The following is a 13355-nucleotide window of genomic DNA, read 5'->3' as shown; positions in this document are numbered from 1 at the left end:
CAGAACATTTACGAGTAGGCCTACCGACGTGCGTACATTGCCGCGCCTAAAATTTGAGTAAATAATAGTTGACCATAATTTGAAGTTAAACATTCCTATCTGTTCCATCAGCCTTATTAATTGATACAGCGTATATACCTCCACTACACTACTTTGATATGTATCAGTGGGGATTAAGAAGTGAGTATACACAATGCCCACTGACAAATAAGTGGGTATTTGGCGTATACCTGCGTATACCCTCCACTACACCACTGATTGAAAGTAATAATAGGTATTGTGACTTTACTCACCATGAACAGCCATCAGCGTTTACCTACCAATGTTTTTTACCACTACATCTCCGGTTAATACCAGTTCATCAGGGTAGGGGATAGGTCCAGTTAACACCAGTTCATCAGGGTAGGGGTTAGGTCCAGTTAACACCAGATCAGTAGGGGCTAAGTCCAGTTAACACCAGTTCATCAGGGTAGGGGTTAGGTCCAGTTAACACCAGATCAGTAGGGGCTAGGTCCAGTTAACACCAGATCATCAGGGTAGGGGCTAGGTCCAGTTAACACCAGTTCATCAGGGTAGGGGCTAGGTCCAAATAACACCAGATCAGTAAGGTCAGAGTAGGGGCTAGGCCCAGTTAACACCAGATCATCAGGGTAGGGGCTAGGTCCAGTTAACACCAGTTCATCAGGGTAGGGGCTAGGTCCAGTTAACACCAGTTCATCAGGGTAGGGGCTAGGTCCAAATAACACCAGATCAGTAAGGTCAGAGTAGGGGCTAGGCCCAGTTAACACCAGATCATCAGGGTAGGGGCTAGGTCCAGTTCATCAGGGTAGGGGCTAGATCCAAATAACACCAGATCAGTAAGGTCAGAGTAGGGGCTAGGCCCAGTTAACACCAGATCATCAGGGTAGGGGCTAGGTCCAGTTCATCAGGGTAGGGGCTAGGTCCAAATAACACCAGATCAGTAAGGTCAGAGTAGGGCCTAGGCCCAGTTAACACCAGATCATCAGGGTAGGGGCTAGGTCCAGTTCATCAGGGTAGGGGCTAGATCCAAATAACACCAGATCAGTAAGGTCAGAGTAGGGGCTAGGCCCAGTTAACACCAGATCATCAGGGTAGGGGCTAGGTCCAGTTAACACCAGATCAGTAGGGGCTAGGTCCAGTTAACACCAGATCAGTAGGGTCAGAGTACGGGCTAGGTCCAAATAACACCAGATCATCAGGGTAGGGGCTAGGTCCAAATAACACCAGATCACCAGGGTAGGGGCTAGGTCCAAATAACACCAGATCAGTAGGGTCGGGGCTAGGTCCAAATAACACCAGATCATCAGGGTAGGGGATGGGTCCAGATAAAACCAGATCATCAGGGTAGGGGCTAGGTCCAAATAACACCAGATCATCAGGGTAGGGGATAGGTCCAAATAACACCAGATCATCAGGGTAGGGGCTAGGTCCAAAAAACACCAGATCATCAGGGTAGGAGCTAGGTCCAAATAACAACAGATCAGCAGGGTCGGGGTAGGGGCTAGGTCCAAATAACACCAGATCAATAGGGTCAGGGTAGGGGCTAGGTCCAGATAACACCAGATCAGTAGGGTCAGGGTAGGGACTAGGTCCAAATAACACCAGATCAGTAGGGTCAGGGTAGGGACTAGGTCCAAATAACACCAGATCAGTAGGGTCAGGGTAGGGACTAGGTCCAAATAACACCAGATCAGTAGGGTCCGGGTAGGAGCTAGGCCCAGTTAACACCAGATCATCAGGGTAGGGGATAGGCCCAGTTAACACCAGATCATCAGGGTAGGGGCTAGGTCCAAATAACACCAGATCATCAGGGTAGGGGCTAGGTCCAAATAACACCAGATCATCAGGGTAGGGGCTAGGTCCAAATAACACCAGATCATCAGGGTAGGGGCTAGGTCCAAATAACACCAGTTCAACAGGGTAGGGGATAGGTCCAGTTAACACCAGTTCATCAGGGTAGGGGCTAGGTCCAAATAACACCAGATCAGTAGGGTCAGGGTAGGGGCTAGGTCCAAATAACACCAGATCAGTAGGGTTCGGGTAGGAGCTAGGCCCAGTTAACACCAGATCAGTAGGGTCAGGGTAGGGGCTAAGCCCAGTTAACACCAGATCATCAGGGTAGGGGCTAGGTCCAAATAACACCAGATCATCAGGGTAGGGGCTAGGTCCAAATAACACCAGTTCATCAGGGTAGGGGCTAGGTCCAAATAACACCAGATCAGTAAGGTCAGAGTAGGGGCTAGGCCCAGTTAACACCAGATCATCAGGATAGGGGCTAGGTCCAGTTCATCAGGGTAGGGGCTAGATCCAAATAACACCAGATCAGCAAGGTCAGAGTAGGGGGTAGGCCCAGTTAACACCAGATCATCAGGGTAGGGGCTAGGTCCAGTTCATCAGGGTAGGGGCTAGGTCCAAATAACACCAGATCAGTAAGGTCAGAGTAGGGCCTAGGCCCAGTTAACACCAGATCATCAGGGTAGGGGCTAGGTCCAGTTCATCAGGGTAGGGGCTAGATCCAAATAACACCAGATCAGTAAGGTCAGAGTAGGGGCTAGGCCCAGTTAACACCAGATCATCAGGGTATTGGCTAGGTCCAGTTCGTCAGGGTAGGGGCTAGATCCAAATAACACCAGATCAGTAAGGTCAGAGTAGGGGCTAGGTCCAGTTAACACCAGATCAGTAGGGGCTAGGTCCAGTTAACACCAGATCAGTAGGGTCAGAGTAGGGGCTAGGTCCAAATAACACCAGATCATCAGGGTAGGGGCTAGGTCCAAATAACACCAGTTCAACAGGGTAGGGGATAGGTCCAGTTAACACCAGTTCATCAGGGTAGGGGCTAGGTCCAAATAACACCAGATCAGTAAGGTCAGAGTAGGGGCTAGGCCCAGTTAACACCAGATCATCAGGGTAGGGGCTAGGTCCAGTTCATCAGGGTAGGGGCTAGGTCCAAATAACACCAGATCAGTAAGGTCAGAGTAGGGCCTAGGCCCAGTTAACACCAGATCATCAGGGTAGGGGCTAGGTCCAGTTCATCAGGGTAGGGGCTAGATCCAAATAACACCAGATCAGTAAGGTCAGAGTAGGGGCTAGGCCCAGTTAACACCAGATCATCAGGGTAGGGGCTAGGTCCAGTTAACACCAGATCAGTAGGGTCAGAGTACGGGCTAGGTCCAAATAACACCAGATCATCAGGGTAGGGGATAGGTCCAAATAACACCAGATCATCAGGGTAGGGGCTAGGTCCAAATAACACCAGATCAGTAGGGTCGGGGCTAGGTCCAAATAACACCAGATCATCAGGGTAGGGGATAGGTCCAGATAAAACCAGATCATCAGGGTAGGGGATAGGTCCAAATAACACCAGATCATCAGGGTAGGAGCTAGGTCCAAATAACAACAGATCAGCAGGGTCGGGGTAGGGGCTAGGTCCAAATAACACCAGATCAATAGGGTCAGGGTAGGGGCTAGGTCCAGATAACACCAGATCAGTAGGGTCAGGGTAGGGGCTAGGTCCAAATAACACCAGATCAGTAGGGTTCGGGTAGGAGCTAGGCCCAGTTAACACCAGATCAGTAGGGTCAGGGTAGGGGCTAAGCCCAGTTAACACCAGATCATCAGGGTAGGGGCTAGGTCCAAATAACACCAGATCATCAGGGTAGGGGCTAGGTCCAAATAACACCAGATCATCAGGGTAGGGGCTAGGTCCAAATAACACCAGTTCATCAGGGTAGGGGCTAGGTCCAAATAACACCAGATCAGTAAGGTCAGAGTAGGGGCTAGGCCCAGTTAACACCAGATCATCAGGGTAGGGGCTAGGTCCAGTTCATCAGGGTAGGGGCTAGATCCAAATAACACCAGATCAGCAAGGTCAGAGTAGGGGCTAGGCCCAGTTAACACCAGATCATCAGGGTAGGGGCTAGGTCCAGTTCATCAGGGTAGGGGCTAGGTCCAAATAACACCAGATCAGTAAGGTCAGAGTAGGGCCTAGGCCCAGTTAACACCAGATCATCAGGGTAGGGGCTAGGTCCAGTTCATCAGGGTAGGGGCTAGATCCAAATAACACCAGATCAGTAAGGTCAGAGTAGGGGCTAGGCCCAGTTAACACCAGATCATCAGGGTATTGGCTAGGTCCAGTTCGTCAGGGTAGGGGCTAGATCCAAATAACACCAGATCAGTAAGGTCAGAGTAGGGGCTAGGTCCAGTTAACACCAGATCAGTAGGGGCTAGGTCCAGTTAACACCAGATCAGTAGGGTCAGAGTAGGGGCTAGGTCCAAATAACACCAGATCATCAGGGTAGGGGCTAGGTCCAAATAACACCAGATCATCAGGGTAGGGGCTAGGTCCAAATAACACCAGATCATCAGGGTAGGGGCTAGGTCCAAATAACAACAGATCAGCAGGGTCGGGGTAGGGGCTAGGTCCAAATAACACCAGATCAATAGGGTCAGGGTAGGGGCTAGGTCCAGATAACACCAGATCAGTAGGGTCAGGGTAGGGGCTAGGTCCAAATAACACCAGATCAGTAGGGTCAGGGTAGGGGCTAGGCCCAGTTAACACCAGATCATCAGGGTAGGGTATAGGCCCAGTTAACACCAGATCATCAGGGTAGGGGCTAGGTCCAAATAACACCAGATCATCAGGGTAGGGGCTAGGTCCAAATAACACCAGTTCAACAGGGTAGGGGCTAGGTCCAGTTAACACCAGTTCATCAGGGTAGGGGCTAGGTCCAAATAACACCAGATCAGTAAGCTCAGAGTAGGGGCTAGGCCCAGTTAACACCAGATCATCAGGGTAGGGGCTAGGTCCAGTTAACACCAGATCAGTAGGGTCAGAGTACGGGCTAGGTCCAAATAACACCAGATCATCAGGGTAGGGGCTAGGTCCAAATAACACCAGATCATCAGGGTAGGGGCTAGGTCCAAATAATACCAGATCAGTAGGGTCGGGGCTAGGTCCAAATAACACCAGATCATCAGGGTAGGGGCTAGGTCCAAATAACACCAGATCATCAGGGTAGGGGCTAGGTCCAAATAACACCAGATCATCAGGGTAGGGGCTAGGTCCAAATAACACCAGATCATCAGGGTAGGAGCTAGGTCCAAATAACACCAGATCATCAGGGTATGGGATAGGTCCAGATAAAACCAGATCATCAGCGTAGGGGCTAGGTCCAAATAACACCAGATCAGTAGGGTCGGGGCTAGGTCCAAATAACACCAGATCATCAGGGTATGGGATAGGTCCAGATAAAACCAGATCATCAGGGTAGGGGCTAGGTCCAAATAACACCAGATCAGTAGGGTCCGGGTAGGAGCTAGGCCCAGTTAACACCAGATCATCAGGGTAGGGGGTAGGCCCAGTTAACACCAGATCATCAGGGTAGGGGCTAGGTCCAAATAACACCAGATCATCAGGGTAGGGGATAGGTCCAAATAACACCAGATCATCAGGGTAGGGGCTAGGTCCAAATAACACCAGTTCAACAGGGTAGGGGCTAGGTCCAGTTAACACCAGTTCATCAGGGTAGGGCTAGGTCCAAATAACACCAGATCAGTAAGGTCAGAGTAGGGCTAGGCCCAGTTAACACCAGATCATCAGGGTAGGGGTAGGTCCAGTTCATCAGGGTAGGGGCTAGATCCAAATAACACCAGATCAGTAAGGTCAGAGTAGGGGCTAGCCCAGTTAACACCAGATCATCAGGGTAGGGATAGGTCCAGTTAACACCAGATCAGTAGGGTCAGGTAGGGGCTAGGCCCAGTTAACACCAGATCAGGGTAGGGGCTAGGTCCAAATAACACCAGATCATCAGGGTAGGGGCTAGGTCCAAATAACACCAGATCATCAGGTAGGGGGCTAGGTCCAAATAACAACAGATCAGCAGGGTCGGGGTAGGGGCTAGGTCCAAATAACACCAGATCAATAGGGTCAGGGTAGGGGCTAGGTCCAGATAACACCAGATCAGTAGGGTCAGGTAGGGCTAGGTCCAAATAACACCAGATCAGTAGGGTCAGGGTAGGGGCTAGGCCCAGTTAACACCAGATCATCAGGGTAGGGGGGCCCAGTTAACACCAGATCATCAGGGTAGGGGCAGGTCCAAATAACACCAGATCATCAGGGTAGGGGCTAGGTCCAAATAACACCAGTTCAACAGGGTAGGGGCTAGGTCCAGTTAACACCAGTTCATCAGTCCAAATAACACCAGATCAGTAAGCTCAGGGCTAGGCCCAAATAACACCAGATCATCAGGGTAGGGGCTAGTCCAGTTAACACCAGATCAGTAGGGTCAGAGTACGGGCTAGGTCCAAATAACACCAGATCATCAGGGTAGGGGCTAGGTCCAAATAACACCAGATCATCAGGGGCTAGGTCCAAATAATACCAGATCAGTAGGGTCGGGGCTAGGTCCAAATAACACCAGATCATCAGGGTAGGGGCTAGGTCCAAATAACACCAGATCAGGGTAGGGCAGGTCCAAATAACACCAGATCATCAGGGTAGGAGCTAGGTCCAAATAACACCAGATCATCAGGGTATGGGATAGGTCCAGATAAAACCAGATCATCAGCGTAGGGGCTAGGTCCAAATAACACCAGATCAGTAGGGTCGGGGCTAGGTCCAAATAACACCAGATCATCAGGGTATGGGATAGGTCCAGATAAAACCAGATCATCAGGGTAGGGGCTAGGTCCAAATAACACCAGATCAGTAGGGTCCGGGTAGGAGCTAGGCCCAGTTAACACCAGATCATCAGGGTAGGGGGTAGGCCCAGTTAACACCAGATCATCAGGGTAGGGGCTAGGTCCAAATAACACCAGATCATCAGGGTAGGGGATAGGTCCAAATAACACCAGATCATCAGGGTAGGGGCTAGGTCCAAATAACACCAGTTCAACAGGGTAGGGGCTAGGTCCAGTTAACACCAGTTCATCAGGGTAGGGGCTAGGTCCAAATAACACCAGATCAGTAAGGTCAGAGTAGGGGCTAGGCCCAGTTAACACCAGATCATCAGGGTAGGGGCTAGGTCCAGTTCATCAGGGTAGGGGCTAGATCCAAATAACACCAGATCAGTAAGGTCAGAGTAGGGGCTAGGCCCAGTTAACACCAGATCATCAGGGTAGGGGATAGGTCCAGTTAACACCAGATCAGTAGGGTCAGGGTAGGGGCTAGGCCCAGTTAACACCAGATCATCAGGGTAGGGGGTAGGCCCAGTTAACACCAGATCATCAGGGTAGGGGCTAGGTCCAAATAACACCAGATCATCAGGGTAGGGGATAGGTCCAAATAACACCAGATCATCAGGGTAGGGGCTAGGTCCAAATAACACCAGTTCAACAGGGTAGGGGCTAGGTCCAGTTAACACCAGTTCATCAGGGTAGGGGCTAGGTCCAAATAACACCAGATCAGTAAGGTCAGAGTAGGGGCTAGGCCCAGTTAACACCAGATCATCAGGGTAGGGGCTAGGTCCAGTTCATCAGGGTAGGGACTAGATCCAAATAACACCAGATCAGTAAGGTCAGAGTAGGGGCTAGGCCCAGTTAACACCAGATCATCAGGGTAGGGGCTAGGTCCAGTTAACACCAGATCAGTAGGGTCAGGGTAGGGGCTAGGCCCAGTTAACACCAGATCATCAGGGTAGGGGGTAGGCCCAGTTAACACCAGATCATCAGGGTAGGGGCTAGGTCCAAATAACACCAGATCATCAGGGTAGGGGATAGGTCCAAATAACACCAGATCATCAGGGTAGGGGCTAGGTCCAAATAACACCAGTTCAGTAAGGTCAGAGTAGGGGCTAGGCCCAGTTAACACCAGATCATCAGGGTAGGGGCTAGGTCCAGTTCATCAGGGTAGGGGCTAGATCCAAATAACACCAGATCAGTAAGGTCAGAGTAGGGGCTAGGCCCAGTTAACACCAGATCATCAGGGTAGGGGCTAGGTCCAGTTAACACCAGATCAGTAGGGGCTAGGTCCAGTTAACACCAGATCAGTAGGGTCAGAGTACGGGCTAGGTCCAAATAACACCAGATCATCAGGGTAGGGGCTAGGTCCAAATAACACCAGATCATCAGGGTAGGGGCTAGGTCCAAATAACACCAGATCAGTAGGGTCGGGGCTAGGTCCAAATAACACCAGATCATCAGGGTAGGGGATAGGTCCAGATAAAACCAGATCATCAGGGTAGGGGCTAGGTCCAAATAACACCAGATCATCAGGGTAGGGGCTAGGTCCAAATAACACCAGATCATCAGGGTAGGGGCTAGGTCCAAATAACACCAGATCATCAGGGTAGGAGCTAGGTCCAAATAACAACAGATCAGCAGGGTCGGGGTAGGGGCTAGGTCCAAATAACACCAGATCAATAGGGTCAGGGTAGGGGCTAGGTCCAAATAACACCAGATCAGTAGGGTCCGGGTAGGAGCTAGGCCCAGTTAACACCAGATCAGTAGGGTCAGGGTAGGGGCTAGGCCCAGTTAACACCAGATCATCAGGGTAGGGGATAGGCCCAGTTAACACCAGATCATCAGGGTAGGGGCTAGGTCCAAATAACACCAGATCATCAGGGTAGGGGCTAGGTCCAAATAACACCAGATCATCAGGGTAGGGGCTAGGTCCAAATAACACCAGATCATCAGGGTAGGGGATAGGCCCAGTTAACACCAGATCAGTAGGGTCAGGGTAGGGGCTAGGCCCAGTTAACACCAGATCAGTAGGGTAGGGGCTAGGCCCAGTTAACACCAGATCAACAGGGTCAGGGTAGGGGCTAGGCCCAGTTAACACAAGATCACTAACACACACACCTGGGGTAACACTAACACACACACCTTGGGTATTAACATGGTCTATAGACATCTAGAGGGAGCCAAATCCCATGTCAGGGTTCTGTTTGTTGACTTTTCTTCTGCTTTCAACACAATCCAGCCTGACATTCTGGCACAGAGACTCATTCGGGACTTCTCCTTAGACGTGGGGCTGGTTTTGTGGCTGTTGGACTTCCTGAGCCAACGCTCACAGCGAGTCAAAATTGGTCCCCATGTGTCGGATATACGCAATACCAACACAGGCTCTCCTCTGGGATGTGTTTTGTCCCCACTTCTGTACATCTTGTACATTAATAGTTGTACTAGTTCCCATTCTGACAGACACCTCGTTAAGTTCGCTGATGACACTGCCTTGATCAGCCTGTTGCATGATGACGAGGAACATCATGGCCCGGTCCTAGATGACTTTGTAGAGCAGTGTGAGGAATCACACTTGGTCCTCAATACCAACAAGACCAAAGAGATGTGCATAGACTTCAGGAAGCGTACAACACCGACCTCTGCAACATCTATCAGAGGTCAGAATATAGAGATCGTAGAGGAATATAAATATCTGGGTGTCCTCTTGGACAATAAACTTCAGTGGAGTAAATGTACAGACCTGATCTACAGAAAGAGCCAACAGAGACTGTACTTTCTCAACAAGCTGGGTTCTTTTAATATAGACTGTACTATACTGACTCTGTTTTTCAAATCCTTTATTGAGAGTATTTTAACTTTTTGTGTTGTTTGTTGGTTTGGCAATGCCACTGTCAGCCAGAGAAATATGCTGAGAAGGAATATTACCACAGCAAGCAAGGTACTTGGAGTCAAACAGACAGGCCTGGATGAGATCTTTAAGGTCAGGGCCCTCCGTAAGGCTCACAAAATCATTTTAGACCCAAGCCACCCCCTGTACCTGGACTTTGAATTACTCCCCTCTGGGTGCAGGTATAGGGCACCCCTCACCAGGAAGAACAGAACGAGACAATCCTTTGTGCCAGGTGTGATATCCCTCCTGAATAGCTCGGGAGAATGTTCCCATTGACCCATAAGGCCAGCAGGCTAGTCTTTTCTTCTTTACATTTTTTATGTTTTATTTCTTACTATTATTATTTTTATTGGTGCGTAACTGTTATAAAAGTTGTTTTGTCAATCATGTTTTGTATTTAAACAACACTTTGAATGTGTACATGACACTGCAACAGAATTTCCACATGGGGACAATAAAGTAATTAAGTAAGTAAGTAATACACACACCTGGGGTAACACTAACACACACCTGGGGTAACACTAACACACCTGGGGTAAAACTAACACACCTGGGGTAACACTAACACACACCTGGGGTAACACTAACACACACCTGGGGTAACACTAACACACCTGGGGTAACACTAACACACACCTGGGGTAACACTAACACACACCTGGGGTAACACTAACACACACCTGGGGTAACACTAACAAACACCTGGGGTAAAACTAACACACCTGGGGTAACACTAACACACACCTGGGGTAAAACTAACACACCTGGGGTAACACTAATACACACCTGGGGTAAAACTAACACACACCTGGGGTAACACTAACACACACCTGGGGTAACACTAATACACACCTGGGGTAACACTAACACACACCTGGGGTAAAACTAACACACCTGGGGTAAAACTAACACACCTGGGGTAACACTAATACACACCTGGGGTAAAACTAACACACACCTGGGGTAAAACTAACACACACCTGGGATAACACTAATACACACCTGGGGTAACACGAACACACACCTGGGGTAACGCTAACAAACACCTGGGGTAAAACTAACACACACCTGGGGTAAAACTAACATCCCTGGGGTAAAACTAACACACCTGGGGTAAAACTAACACACCTGGGGTAACACTAATACACACCTGGGGTAAAACTAACACACACCTGGGGTAAAACTAACACACACCTGGGATAACACTAATACACACCTGGGGTAACACGAACACACACCTGGGGTAACGCTAACAAACACCTGGGGTAAAACTAACACACACCTGGGGTAAAACTAACATCCCTGGGGTAACACTAACACACACCTGGGGTAACACTAACACACCTGGGGTAACACTAACACACACCTGGGGTAAAACTAACACACACCTGGGGTAAAACTAACACACCTGGGGTAACACTAATACACACCTGGGGTAAAACTAACACACCTGGGGTAACACTAATACACACCTGGGGTAAAACTAACACACACCTGGGGTAACACTAACACACACCTGGGGTAACACTAACACACACCTGGGGTAACACTAACACACACTTGGGGTAACACTAACACACACCTGGGGTAACACTAACACACACCTGGGGTAACACTAACACACACCTGGGGTAACACTAATACACACCTGGGGTAAAACTAACACACCTGGGGTAACACTAACACACCTGGAGTAACACTAACACACACCTGGGGTAAAACTAACACACCTGGGGTAAAACTAACACTAATACACACCTGGGGTAACACTAACACCCACCTGGGGTAACACTAACACCCACCTGGGGTAAAACTAACACACACCTGGGGTAACACTAACACACCTGGGGTAACAATAAACACACCTGGGGTAACACTAACACACCTGGGGTAAAAACTAACACACCTGGGGTAACACTAACACACACCTGGGGTAACACTAACACACACCTGGGGTAACACTAACACACACCTGGGGTAACACTAACACACACCTGGGGTAACACTAACACACCTGGGGTAAAAATAAACACACCTGGGGTAAAACTAACACACCTGGGGTAACACTAACACACCTGGGGTAACACTAACACACACCTGGGGTAACACTAACACACCTGGGGTAACACTAACACACCTGGGTAACACTAACACACCTGGGGTAACACTAACACACACCTGGGGTAACACTTACACACCTGGGGTAACACTTACACATCTGGGGTAACAATAACACACACCTGGGGTAACACTAACAAACACCTGGGGTAACACTAACACACACCTGGGGTAACACTAACACACACCTGGGGTAACACTAACACACACCTGGGATAACACTAACACACCTGGGGTAACACTAACACACCTGGGTAACACTAACACACCTGGGGTAACACTAACACACACCTGGGGTAACACTAACACATCTGGGGTAACAATAACACACACCTGGGGTAAAACTAACACACACCTGGGGTAACACTAATACACACCTGGGGTAACACTAACACCCACCTGGGGTAACACTAACACCCACCTGGGGTAACACTAATACACACCTGGGGTAACACTAACACCCACCTGGGGTAAAACTAACACACCTGGGGTAACACTAATACACACCTGGGGTAACACTAACACACACCTGGGGTAACACTAACACACACCTGGGGTAACACTAATACACACCTGGGGTAACACTAACACACACCTGGGGTAACACTAACACACACCTGGGGTAACACTAACACACACCTGGGGTAACACTAGCACACACCTGGGGTAACACTAATACACACCTGGGGTAAAATGTATGTGTTGGTATGTGTATCTGCAGCAATATGTGTGTGTGCATCGTGTGTAGCTGTGTGTGTGTAGCTGTGTGTGTTGTGTCTCAAAGGTTATTATTTTCACTTACTTGTGATGATCTAGTTTAGTATAAAATGTTGTGAATCTAAAAACGGCTGTTTAAAAGAATGACCTTGTAGCCTTACAAACCCCACTGAGCATGTGCTGCAGAAACACTTGAAAGGAGACCATATCAGAAAGCAGTGTGATACCGTAGGTCAGGGAAAAAATGACAATTTAACTGGTGTTAACTGGACCTAGCCCCTACCCTACTGATCTGGTGTTAACTGGGCCTAGCCCCTACTCTGACCCTACTGATCTGCTGTTAACTGGGCCTAGCCCCTACCCTACTGATCTGGTGTTAACTGGACCTAGCCCCTACTCTGACCCTACTGATCTGGTGTTAACCGGACCTAGCCCCTACCCTACTGATCTGCTGTTAACTGGGCCTAGCCCCTACCCTGACCCTACTGATCTGCTGTTAACTGGGCCTAGCCCCTACCCTGACCCTACTGATCTGCTGTTAACTGGGCCTAGCCCCTACTCTGACCCTACTGATCTGGTGTTAACTGGGCCTAGCCCCTACCCTGACCCTACTGATCTTGTGTTAACTGGACCTAGCCCCTACCCTACTGATCTGCTGTTAACTGGGCCTAGCCCCTACCCTGACCCTGCTGATCTGCTGTTAACTGGGCCTAGCCCCTACCCTACTGATCTGGTGTTAACTGGGCCTAGCCCCTACCCTGAGCCTACTGATCTGCTGTTAACTGGGCCTAGCCCCTACCCTGACCCTACTGATCTGCTGTTAACTGGGCCTAGCCCCTACCCTGACCCTACTGATCTGCTGTTAACTGGGCCTAGCCCCTACCCTGACCCTACTGATCTGGTGTTAACTGGGCCTAGCCCCTACTCTGAC

This window comes from Oncorhynchus nerka, linkage group LG11 (genome assembly GCF_034236695.1).
Source record: "Oncorhynchus nerka isolate Pitt River linkage group LG11, Oner_Uvic_2.0, whole genome shotgun sequence".
Lineage (NCBI taxonomy): Eukaryota > Metazoa > Chordata > Actinopteri > Salmoniformes > Salmonidae > Oncorhynchus > Oncorhynchus nerka.
This window is presented reverse-complemented; position numbering follows the sequence as displayed.